The sequence below is a fragment of the Pseudophryne corroboree genome, chromosome 5 (assembly GCF_028390025.1).
Source record: "Pseudophryne corroboree isolate aPseCor3 chromosome 5, aPseCor3.hap2, whole genome shotgun sequence".
Lineage (NCBI taxonomy): Eukaryota > Metazoa > Chordata > Amphibia > Anura > Myobatrachidae > Pseudophryne > Pseudophryne corroboree.
In genome coordinates this window covers 483204271-483217444 of record NC_086448.1, presented here as the reverse complement: position 1 = coordinate 483217444, position 13174 = coordinate 483204271, and positions in this window count along the sequence as shown.

Below are 13174 nucleotides of genomic sequence, written 5' to 3'. Positions count from 1 at the left end.
GTCAGTTGACACCCAGAAATGCCCACTTAATGTCAATCACTCTGCGGCCAGCAGTGCGACTGAAAAGCTTTGCTAGACCTTGTGTGAAACTACATCATTCGTTGTAATAGTACGCTGCGCGAGCACATTGCGCCGCATACGCATGCGCAGAAGTGCCGCTTTTTTGCCTGATCAGCGACCGAAAACAGCTAGCGAACCACTCGGAATGACCTCCTTAGTTATGAGTGTTGCATCTGAGATACCATGCAAATGATTGCCACTTTAAAATTGTGGGCAGACTCGTACAAAGTCCTGCACAGACTGCAACTCGCAGGCTATTAAATTTCACCCATAAGGTGAGATCTAGCAGAGCAGAAATTTGTTGGATTAACTTGTTGGAAACGTGCCATCATATGAAAAATCCACCTTGAAAGTCACTGAGCTCTTCAGTATGACCCTTTCTACTGCTAATGTTTGTATGTTGAAATTAGCTTTATGCTGTAATTTTTGTACCTGTTAGTAATGTGTGTGGCTGAAGTGGCCAAATACACACATTAGAAGGTGTATGCATAGTTTTGGCCATGTGGTGTATCTTACATTTATATTACTCTGTGCCCTCTAATGCCCTCTAATACCCTCTGCATAACTGGCAGATTTGAGCAGATTTATAATCTGTTGGCATGTTATGGCTGCACACATCTGTATCTTGTGCTGACTATGCAAATTTAATTACATTTGGCTGTTGACATACCGTATGAGCTGCCAGTTTCTAGATATTTAAATCAAACAGCAATGAATGAGGTTTCCCTGTAGAAATGTCACAAGTGACAATTTCATACACAGATTTATACATTAAATTGGGAGCAATGGAATCTTTGATTATACTGTATTTGAAGTGTGTGAGAATGTCAGAGTCAATTAATTATTTTTCTGTAGCTATCTGAATAAAAATTTTATGTCACATTCACTATTATTTATTTTCTTTTTTGCACACCTATATTATCTGCTAATGAGTTTAGCAGACTGATACATTTTGAGTGAACTCACTCCCTGAAAATGGCGAGTAAACGCCCCCCGGAACTCCTCCCCACTGTCAATCTTCTAGCGATCACTTTCTTGTCTATTCTGGCCACTGCCAGGCGATGACCGTCGCCGAGCAATGACGTGTGTGCGCAAAGCGGCCGCCGCGCATGTGCAGTTCCGACCTGTTCGCACCGCAGCGATGAACCGCTGCGTGCAAACGGGTCGAAATGATCTCCAAAGGTACTTAAATGCATAAGGTAGATGTGCAGTAAAACTTGCTGGACCTTGACAGGTGGAAGGCAAAGAATGATTTAAATATGGGCTGGTGTCAGAGTAGTAGATTGAGCAATTGGGAAACAAAAACTATTTCATAGTATTATTTCATCACTTAAATGTGCAACATTATCCATACTCATTTGTTCATTAATCAGTCTTTGTACTGCACGGAAGCCACATTATGCAGAAATAAAGTGACTTTTCAAGCACTGCTACTGCTGTTTTCATGTATTTAAATAAATGGATGTGCTTTCACGTTTGTGACCAATCAAACGCAGTCATCATTCGCAGCCTTGAACCATAACTATTACTTATACAGTTATACCATAAGCAGAGCTGACAAATGACAGACAGCATCAGGCGGCTGTCTCTGAAACTTTTTGCTGTCCATGTTTGTTTTAAATTGACACTACATGCTGACAGTACTCCCTTACTGTGCTCAATTGTGACTGCACACCTACTGCATGTACACATACTTGTCCACTTCATGTGACTGCACACCCCTTTCTGGCCTCAGACTATGCACCCTTGTCACAAAGAGTCACAAGTAAGACCTGAAACAAAAACATTGCAGAAAGCAAAAGATGCGCATGACTAGTGTGAAATGTTGCAAGTTGAGACATACAAAAGTCTGAATTTACACTCAAGATTAACTCTGAATAAGGACTAAAATCTCAAATCCCTTTCATCAATTTGTCCACTTGAATACTTGCACACAGGGGTGTAGTGAGGATGGCTCTGGTGGAGCGCGAGCTCCAGGTGCCGGAAAGAATAGAGGGCGCGCAGCAGCCTGCTCACCCTCTCCTTCTGCCTGCAAAACCATAGGCCGCTGTACAGGCAGACACAGAGGAGGGGGAGGAGAAGCAGGGCACACTGACTCTGACTTGGAGAACACTGTAGGTAAGGAAAAGGACAGGCCAGAGAAGACAGCATGAGACACTGACAGTCAGCACATGCCGGAGCTCTGCTGCCCTCTTTATATGTCTCACTGTCTGCTTGTAGCTATGCAGCAGGTTACTTCTGTTCTGCTGAACCACTCTCTGCCCAGGCTGCTGCAGCACATCTCTTTATCCCAGCTACTGCAGCACCACTCTCTGTCCCTGCTGCAGCACCTCTTTTTGTCCCCACTGCTGCTGCAGCACCTCTCTCTGCATTGGCTGCTTCAGCACCTCTATCTCCCTTGGCTGTTGCAGCACCCGTCTCTGCCACAGCTGCTACAGCTCCTCTCTCTACATTGATGCTGCAGCACCTCTCTCTGCCCCAGTGGCTGCTGCGGTATCTCTCTCTGCATTAGATGCTGCAGAGTAACATGTATAAGTGACTCTACTGTGGCTTAACCTCCCTATATTTTTGTCCCTGTTTTAAACATGAGGGGCGCCCAAAGGAAACTTTCACCATGAGCTCCACAAGGTCTAGAACCGGCCCTGTCACCAATTTAGGATTTTTCAATGTTTTTCTTTTCAAATGTAACATGCCCCCAATTCAGTACAGGGGAGGGGGCACAGAACATACCCTTGCTCCGGGCACCATGGCACCTAACTATACCTCTGCTCACACACTTTGTATATCAGCAGATGTGTATGTGCCTTACAGTAGAATTACATAAATAAAGTATTAATAATTAGATTATTCAGGGTAATACTGTAGTTTCATTTAATACTTACATTTCAAAGTTCACTGTCCAGTTATTAATCTTGAATAGAATTTTTAGATTTGATGATAAAAGCAGGAGATAATGATTGGGCTTCCCCCCACTTGCTGTGACCACCAACTGACACACCCCTGTGACAAATGTTCAACCATTTTGAGAAGTCCAGACTTGTACCTGCCTGCCTTGTAAATATCTGTCTAATTCATATGCAATAATTTCCCATACTGTAGGATTTTTCTTAAAAATCCAACTTGAATGAATATTGTTTATCAGTACTACAGAGGTGTTTTTAATGCTATTTGACCTTGGTGTGCCATGATTCCCATTGGTTGCCATTTATACTGATTTAGCATATGTTTTGCACTGCTAATGTAAGAAAAGCACAAACTATGGATGCACTGTATACCACTAGTGGATTTATGTGCCATAGCAGTGTGAAAAGAATGCTAATTTGATAAAATAGGGGAGAGACTGGAGGCTGATATGACTGAGCCACACCATGCGTCCTTGCACATAACATTTGAAACTTTACAGTCACTTCCGCAAATGTGAGAAAAGTAGACATTTTGAGCTGCTGTATACTACAATAATTTAGTGTGCAGCTGTCATGCAACAAAAATACTATGCACAGAAAATAATTGTTTTTCAAAAAAAGAAAGAAAATTAATATTGCCGTACATTTTAAATTCAGAGAAATAATTACTTTTTGCATTGTGCAATGTGGGTCATTCCGAGTTGATCGTTGCTGTGCTAAATTTAGCACAACTACGATCATGAACTCAGACATGCGGGGGAATGCCCAACACAGGGCTAGTCCGCCCCGCATGTCAGTGCCAGCCCCCCCCCCCCCCGCAGAAGTGCAAAGGCATCGCACAGTGGCGATGCCTTTGCACTTCAAGAGTAGCTCCCGACAAACGCAGCTTTAGCGTGCTGGCCGGGAGCTACTCATCGCTCCCTGGCCTGCAGTGGCTGCGTGTAACGTCATGCAGCCGCTGCGGGCTACTCACCACACGGTCTGGCCACGCCTGCGTTGGCTGGACCGTGCCCACGAAATGGCGGCCAAATGCTGCCATTTCACCCCCTCTCGCCCATCGACCACCTCTGCCTGTCAACTAGGCAGAGGTGATCGTAGCACAGCAATGGGCGGCCATGCACCGGCGCAGTGTGGCGCCGGCGCATGCACAGTTCTGACCCGATCGCTACGCTGCGAAGAACTGCAGCATGTGATAGGGTCAGAATGACCCCCAATGTACAGCAGTATAGGATTAGCAAAGGGAGATTTGTAAAATCACTATGCAAATCTCCAAAAAGAATTTCACTCATTTCTGTTCCTTGTCATACTGAATAACATGGTTGAGATTTCACATTCATGGATAAAAGCCATATCGATTTACATTGTTTAGTAAAGTGAACTGAAAAAACTTGAGTAAATAAACATTGTTGACTACAAGTACAATCAATTCATGCAACCTTTGGCTGCTTGCACATTATGGTATTAAAGTTCAACAGCAGTATCTTTTCCTACCATTACGCCAGGAAAGATATTAAAAATCCCCAACAAGCCTAAAATGAGGTTAATACCCATTCAGCAAATCAAATACTATAAACATATCTTGTAAATATAGTTGTGACTAGCTGAGCTTTTCCTATTTCTTTAGGTGGAAAATGCATTTTAGTGTGCTTTCTGAACCCATAGAAAAGGATTTCCAATTTGAATTGATTGGAAAAAAAAACTTTTCAAATCATAAAAAAATCAGCTGATTTTGAAATAGATTACCATTGAAAAGTTTGGCCAAATCACATGTTTATGGTGATTTTAAGCAATCTGAAACTGGAAGACAACATTGTCCATTAATTTTAGATTCACACTAAGTATTTTTTGCCACAGTTGTTACACTGTGTTATTCTAATAAAAAAAATGAGGTTGAAGTTTCAATACCAAATTGTAATTCATACCCTCTAATTAATACTTACAAAATATGGAGGTATGAATTTGTTTATGTTGTCACGTGTATGGTAGAAGCAAATACACATATACTTTAGCAAATCTAAAGTGTGGGAATGTAATTGACTTGGAAATTACAGCTTGTGGAACTCTTTAATTTTTAAGGCTCTGCTCTTCAAGATACCAATATGATTATATATCTTTAAAACAAGTATAAAACATGTGACAGTTGAAGGTAAAAGACAGTAAAGGGATAGCTACTGTAGATAGTACGTAAAGGGGTTACAGAAAGGTAATAGATGAAGTGGAGAGGAAATTGATTTAATGAAAGAGAAGTGATAGGAAAGTTATAGAAAAGAAGTCGTACAGTATCACAATAGAGGAGGTTGAACTATCCCAAAAGAAAATAAAACATATTCTGTATGGAATTCTTATTGTAGAGGCAAACTGCCATCTTAAGAAAGAGAGCAATCCAAGGGAAAATGATTACGGGGAAGAACCTTTTGAGTTCCACCTTCTGTAACTCTTAAACCAAGAAAGAATGAAAGAAAGAATGATCAGCAGTTGAAAAATAGCTATGTAGCATGATTAAAATGATTGGACTCTGCTTACAGTAAAGGAAAAATAAAATAAAGCTGAACTTCTTTATTTTTCTGTTAAGTACATTAAGCATGTCTGGGAAACAAAATAAAATATTGAATTATTTTTTCAACTGACTTTCAGAAACTAATGTTTAATTATATACATGTATAAAGACAAAAATATCAATAATTCAGTAGAGGAACTAATAATTCATTCTATACAATTTACTCCAAAACTTCATACTGTAGAAATGAGGCAAAAGTATTTTTTTTAAAAATCTAGTACTCATATGATAATCCACTAAGATTAGTACATGTTATGTAAATATAACTGAAAGAGAGAGAGAGAGAGAGCAATTATTACTGCCAGATATAATGCATGTTCTTTGTAGACACTAACCACAAGAGAGCTATTACAGGCATAATAAATCATCAGTTAAAGTTTTATTGGACCTTAAAGCACATTATTAATTTCTTTTTTTAAACACAGACTGTCTAAAAAAATAATATAATAAGAACTCTAATGGTGCACTCAACACTGGAAATTGCAAACTAACATATTCTAAGATCCATCTTTAATTCAGTTAAAGGTACTTTTATTATAAAAAATAACTCCAATTTAAACTTTATTATAAAATGCAATTTCATATATTTTACATTCTTAAAGATAATATTGTTATAATTAAATCAATATTGCTAATAGTGATTATTAACTGATGAGGTACTATACTAAGTTAATTTGCAGATATCATTAACATGTGTGGGTTAAACTATGTGCATTATTATTATTATTATTATTATTATTATTATTTATTAAATTTTTAGGGATTGTCAAAACAATTAGGAATAGGGTAACATAAAAGGTTAAGGGGAGAATTAAAGGGGAGTGACAAAACAATTTAACATATAAATATGCATCAGGTACACTGTAATCTAAAATAACGTGAGATTCCTTTAAGGTTGTTCTGTGTTAAAGGTGGGATTTTGAGTCTCCTTCACCATCTATAATATACTCATGCCAAGAGTATCATTTCATCAGTGGTGAGGAAACCTTTTGTGGAATATGATATCCCTAGGGATATTGACTAAGAATTGGGGCTTGAATATCACTTTATATATAAGAGCAGGGGATTGTATTTCCAATTTTGTGCAATAGCAGCTGAGCGGCTATTATGGCCGAGAAAACTGTATATACTGTAGATCCATTTTGTGGACAAAAGATGGGTAACAGTGTAAAATTGCTGTCCCTGGTTCAGAGTAGATTGATGTTGAAGTCCTTGGATATCAAACAAAAGACTTCCTTCCAAAGCTGTGGAAAATTTCACTATGGTTCCCTTTTAGTTACATTGGGGCTGATTAAGAGGTGCAAGACCTGCACATGTCAGGTGCAGTGGAGCACTTTTTTGCTACTGCATATGTGTCTAAGTTGCACTGTGCATGCTTTTTAATTGTGTTCATATGTTGTGATCTCAGATACACAGACTGAGGAGTATATTGAAAATGTAGTGGCCTGATTTAGATTTGGAACAAAACAGCAGCAATGTACAGATATGGTAATGCAGCAGCAGGTGTCTGGTATAAGTACAACACATCCTGTATGCATTTACGATCCAGTGGTGCATCCGAGGAAGCAGCACTGGATCATCTGCAATTACATCAGCCATCTGGATGACCCATGGGGTCACACAATCCTTGCAGACTTTGTTCCTAATAAACAGACAAAAAACCGGCAGTTGCCGGAGAAAGACAGGGATTGCATTTTTGGAGCACTCTTTTATAAAAGAGTGCTCCAAAAAGGCAATCCCTGTCTTTCTCCGGCAACTGCCAGTCTTTTGTCTGTTTATAAGGTTTCAACGTGATTGTTGGAGCACCTCCAGCTAAGGATGAATAAAATCACAAATTACTATGGGAAATCTGTTAGATAGCTGGTTATTTAGTATGCAATAAATATAAATTTTCAGGTTCTGTTAAGGGTACATTAAATGACTATAAAGCCATTGTTCCTAACAAGAGGCCATGCAGTTTCCTTCAGAATATAGAGAGCTTGGCCTTGGCACTCCCCAAAAATGGAGGCAACATGCCTCCAGTTTGAGAAACAGAGACCATCGCTGCCCCTTCTCTGCCCCCAAATGGCTGCAGACTGTCAAACACTTGACATCTGCAGCAATTCTGTTTCCAACAAAGCAAGACCTGCACTGTATATGTATAGTACGGGTCTGCACATGTACAATGTACTGAACATTGATAATTTGTGACATGGATAGCATACTTAAAATGTTCGTATAACATCACTGTTCTGTGCAAAATGCAAAAATAATTTTATTTACCAAACAGAATTGTTTTTACTTTTAACTTTGGTCAAAATACTTTGCTGATGTAGGGAGGGGGTAGTTGGCAGCAGCCTGTGACTGAGTCCGGAGGAGGGGGAAAGACCCCCAGTGTGCCTGGTGCTGGGAGCGGAAGAAAGATATCCAGCGCTGGCTGATGGAGGGAGGGGGAGGCGGCAGCAGCCTTTGACTGATGCCAGAGAAGGAGGAGAACCGCCAGTGTGCCTGGTGCTGGGAGAGAATGAAATAAATCCAGCAGTGACTAATGAAGGGAGGGGGGTGGTGGCAGCAGCCAGTGACTGAGGCTGGAGGCAGGAGAAAGACAGCCAGTGTGCTGGGAGAGAGAAATCCGCGGCTGATGCAGGGAGAGAAAAGGTAATAGCAGGCTGTGACCACAATATGGACACTTTCTAAAGGCAGGGGAAAGACAGCCTGTGTTCCTGGAGTTGGGTGCGGTGGATAGAAAGCCAACAGCAGCTGATGCAGAGAGGGGGGAAAGGAAGTCACTGTGGCTGATGCTGGGAGGGAGATAGAGGTAGCTGTCTGAGGCTGCTTACAGCACAGAAGCAGACTACGGAGGGAAGGGGGAGAGAGATGTACAGCAGCAGCAGCAGCATGACGAGTTACTGGCTGTGCCTTGATCATGTGGTCCAACAGCAGCCTCTGGCACTGCTCGAACCAGAAGATGAAAACTCAGTAATATGAGTGGTGCCAAGGCTAATTACTATCACACTGTGCCCCACCAGCCCTAAAACAAACCCTGTCTCACTGTATAACTGAGACATACGTAATTCACCTCCACTGAACAAAATACAAATTATGTGAGGAAAGTCGGCCATGTTAGTGCATCCAAGTGAAGTTACACTGAGTACACCCCTGGCTTACAAGGCGCAACAGGTGCAACAAATTGAAATGCCCTATCTTTAAAATGGGGCATATTTTACTAAATAAAAAAAAACTAACTTTCTGAAAAACCTTAACCACAAAAGGCCCTACAGTGTGGCAAACTCTGCTTAACAAAACAAACCTCTACTCTGACTTATGCCTCCTCTACCCTGACTTATTCCTTCTAAAAATCCCCCCATAGACTACATTACAAAACTGTTAAACTAGCCAAACAGGAAGTGGCAGAAAAAAACCCTGACAGTTTATTGTTTAGATTATATCCCAATTACTAATTTTTAATTATGTTGCCCTGAAATATGGCATGACGATTCTACGTGTCCATGCCAAATTTCAGCTCAGTACATCCAATCACTTTTGAGATGTAGCACTTCAAACACCATGCCCCATCTGAGAAGTTCCCTATGGGATAATTCAGTTTATTCGATTCAGCCTTAATATAAGGGCACAACCGTGCCCTTATAATATACACAAACACATTATATCCATACCCATGTACACACACAATACTGCTACAGTACTCATTATGGGGGAGATGTATCAAACCTTGGAGAGGTATAAAGAGGAGGTGTTGCCCAAAGTAACCATTTAGCTTCTGTCATTTATCTAGCACAGTCTACAAAATGATAGAAGCCGATTGATTTGTTGCCTTGAGCAGCTACTCCACTTTATCTCCAAGGCTTGACACATCTTCCCTTAAAAATCCACTATTACCTCAGGAAAGTTTTTCCTTAGATGCCTAACTGTAACCCCCGAGGAAGCAACTCTGTTCTGTCACATCCCTAGGCATCCAAACACAACTTTGAGCATTTCCTAGTAGTGCACATTCTAGGTCAAATCTGAGCATATGGAGGTCTAATAGACACTCCACTCACAAGTGCCTGAAATAATTTTTTCTTGCATCTTAACATACTGTATGGCTGAATGGGAGTAACAGGGAGGCAACACTTAATTTGTACCTAATCTAAGTTTAATGATGTCTATACTGAATTATGTGAACATGGTTCAAGGTCAGAACATGGGACCTCTTGGGTTAGCATAACTACACTGCTTCAAAACATCATAAAATGGATGGCATTCTGTAGCAGTTATGCTAGCCCAGGGGTTCCCACGTTAAGTACTTGAGCCTACAAGCACATCTGTAATCTGATTTTAGACTGATCTCTTGTGGAGCAAGTGCACTATAAAATTGATGACTGCTACATACCCAAGTGAATGGATAAGGGCATAAATGCGTGCCACTTGGAATACAGCAAATATTAGCATTTAGTTTCACGGATAGTGCACAAGTAATTGCGGAAGTCATGCATGTTATTCTATTTCGCTCCACCGCGTTTCAAATAAATTGAGCCATACTACTCTGCTCAAGCTGGTTCCGAATAAAACTAGGCATAGTCTAAGCAAGAAGGATAATTGCCTGTTTAAAAAAGTAACATTCTATAAAAGAGTTTAACAAAATGTGCACTCTCCTTTGGAGTACAGTAATAAGCAATTTCCATGAGAGCAGGTGCTTTCCCTTGAGGTTATTATATAGCTGAGTGCTACTTCACACAAATCCTATTTTAGCATTACAAGAACAACATAACACACAAGTAAGACACAGGACACTACTGCTTTGCAGCATCTTTTCTCTCTGCAAATGTCACTCGTCTTTTTATTTATGAGGTATGTAATAAGCTTGGTGTGTAATAAGGGTGCTGACAGTCACTGAGACCCCAGGGGAAGCAATTCCATGCTAGGAACCTTCCTGGTGTCAAAGTAACACAGTTAGACAAGGACCTGAATGCAGGGGCGTAACTAGACCTTTGTGGGCCCCATAGCAAAATTTTGAAAGGCCCCCCCAGTACGCCTCCAGAATAAGGGAAGGCTTGAAGTCAGAAAAGAAGGGAGGGGTCTCAAAGAGTAGAGGGCTGGACCAGACATGATTGACACTGAGGTGTCAGATATATATATGCGGTGGGGCAAGGCAGAGCCTTTCCTGTCATACTAACATATACTCCAGAGTATTGACTGTATAAAGTATATGAAACATTCAAAGAATATTTAATAAACACCTTCTTTGTATTATTCTAATCATTTGTATAGTCAAAACTCTGGAGTAAAAAGGCTATGGCAGGTAAGGCAGTGCCCCCTCTGCCTATCACTTCCACACATTTCTGATAAAATCTCACCAGATTTCTAGCAGTATATACTGCTGCACTTGTGCATAATGCCCACATGAACCTTTTGGCTCATATATTGTGTGTAAATCTGGCTCTTAATTCATTTACCTCACTGTCAATCTATCTACAGTGTGGGATCATGTATGTCTATGCAGTACACTATGGGCTGGGAAGAGCTAGAGCTGTGGTCTGGGTGAAGGAAGCACTGCCTGCCTGCCTCTCTCTATCTTTCCCCATCATCAGGTAATTATTGCTGGGAGCCCCCTTACCTCTGTAGTACTGTACTTGTGTGTGGCTGCACCAAAGGAATCTGTGGAGTGGAGCCAATAACAATTGCAGGCAGTACTGTTAGGGTCTCCTGCCCTGTGCTGCCACGTCGTCATGGCAACCGGGAGACAAGTGCTAGTGGAGTAACCTGAGCGCAGCTGATACTCCGGTTCGGGTCTTTTGCTGTGCAGTGGTTATAGGCTCTGTGCACGGCAGGGGATCCGGTGCTGGTTTTTGTGCTCACAGTCTGTGAGGTCTGAGTGGGGCGTGGACAGCACCTGCTTTATAAGGCCTCTTTTCAGAGTAAGCAGATGCTGCTGAATCTTTGTTGGTTAGTCAGTTCATGAAAGTTAGCCAGTACTGTGTAGCTTTGTATTTGTTTGTTGCTTACTGCAAATAGGCCTGGGGATTTGGTATTACACTCTGCCAATCCAGACCTAGCAGTAAGACTGGAGTCAGTCGTTTAGCTTGCTGGGGTTCTGTTACTACTCTGTGAACTTAGCAAGTTTGCGGCTGTATTCTAAGACTTGCCTGTCTAATCCTGTCTCACTGTGCTAGGTGTCAGGGGTCAGTTTAGTGGCAGTAAGCTAAAACCTGTGCACTGCAAGTGAGAAATAGGATTGTGGAGACTCTCCTTGTGTCTATCATTCCATCTCTGACCAAGGAGTTTACTGCCACACCCGTTGGTAACCCTTTAGGGTTTTGCTGTTGCCCTTAGCAACAGCATTTCGGGTTCTCTACGTATTAAAACACAACATCTTGCTTTTTCTATCTGAGCAGTTCTAATACAAGGGAGATACCCAGTTCCTTAGCCTCTGGGCTTCTCTGTTCACTTTGTGTGTATTTTGTTACCCTATCACCTTCTGTGTACGTTATGTCATATTCCCCAGTTTGTCTGTGAGTCCATTTGTTTTGCATAACAGTTCAAACACCAGTACATTCCTGCAGACACTGGAGTGCATAACAGTTCTGACACCAGTACCTTCCTGCAGGCACTGGTGTGCATAACATATTCAGCAGCCTAATACTCCTGTTGAAATTTTGTGGGAATATGGAGCATACCCCTCAAAATACGTTGCAACAGGTGGTCGATCAGGTGCAGGTCCTGACTCGACAATTTAATGATTTGTCCATTAAAATGCACACCTCCCAGGCTGCTGGCGGAGCTCCCGCAGCAGCAGCACCTGCAGGGGTTAAGGAGCCGAAAGTAAATCTCCCGGATCGTTTTTCTGGAGATCGCTCGCAGTTCTTTTGTTTCAAGGAGAGCTGCAAGCTATACTTCCGGCTTAGGCCTCAGTCTTCTGGGTCGGAGATTCAGCGGGTGGGCATAGTGATTTCCTTGCTACAAGGAGACCCACAGGTCTGGGCATATGGGTTGCAGCCTGACTGTCCGTCGCTTAAAAGTGTTGATTTTTTTTTACGGCACTGGGCATGTTGTATGATGACCCTGACAAGACGGCCTCAGCCGAGGCTCAGATTTCGATCCTTAAGCAAGGGCGAAGGCCAGTTGAGGTTTACTGTACGGAGTTTCGGAGGTTGGCCCATGATACCCAGTGGAATGACCCAGCCCTGAGACACCAGTACCGAAGAGGTCTTTCTAACCAGATAAAGGACCAACTGGTACAATATCCCTTGCCTGATAGCTTGGATCAGCTCATGCAGTTATCCATCCGGGTGGATAGACGGCTGAGAGAGCGTAGGCTTGAAAGGGAGACTGAGATTTCCTTCCTTCCCAAGGGAACCTCAGACTCTGAGGAATTTTCTGAGGAGCCTATGCAGATTGGGGCTACCCGCCTCTCCTCGCGTGAGAAGACGCGGAGGAGACAGCAGGGGTTGTGTTTGTACTGTGGGAATAAAGGTCATGTGGTAGTATCATGCCCAGAAAAGCCGGAAAACTTCAGGGCCTGAGGGTGATGGGAAATATCCTGTCAGGCCAGAAGTCAGAATTTCCCAAGAAGACTTTTATCATTCCGATGACCTTGAAGATCCTCGGTCAAACTGTCAAGACTGAGGCCTTTGTGGACAGTGGGGCCGACGGGGTTTTTATGGACCGCCAATTC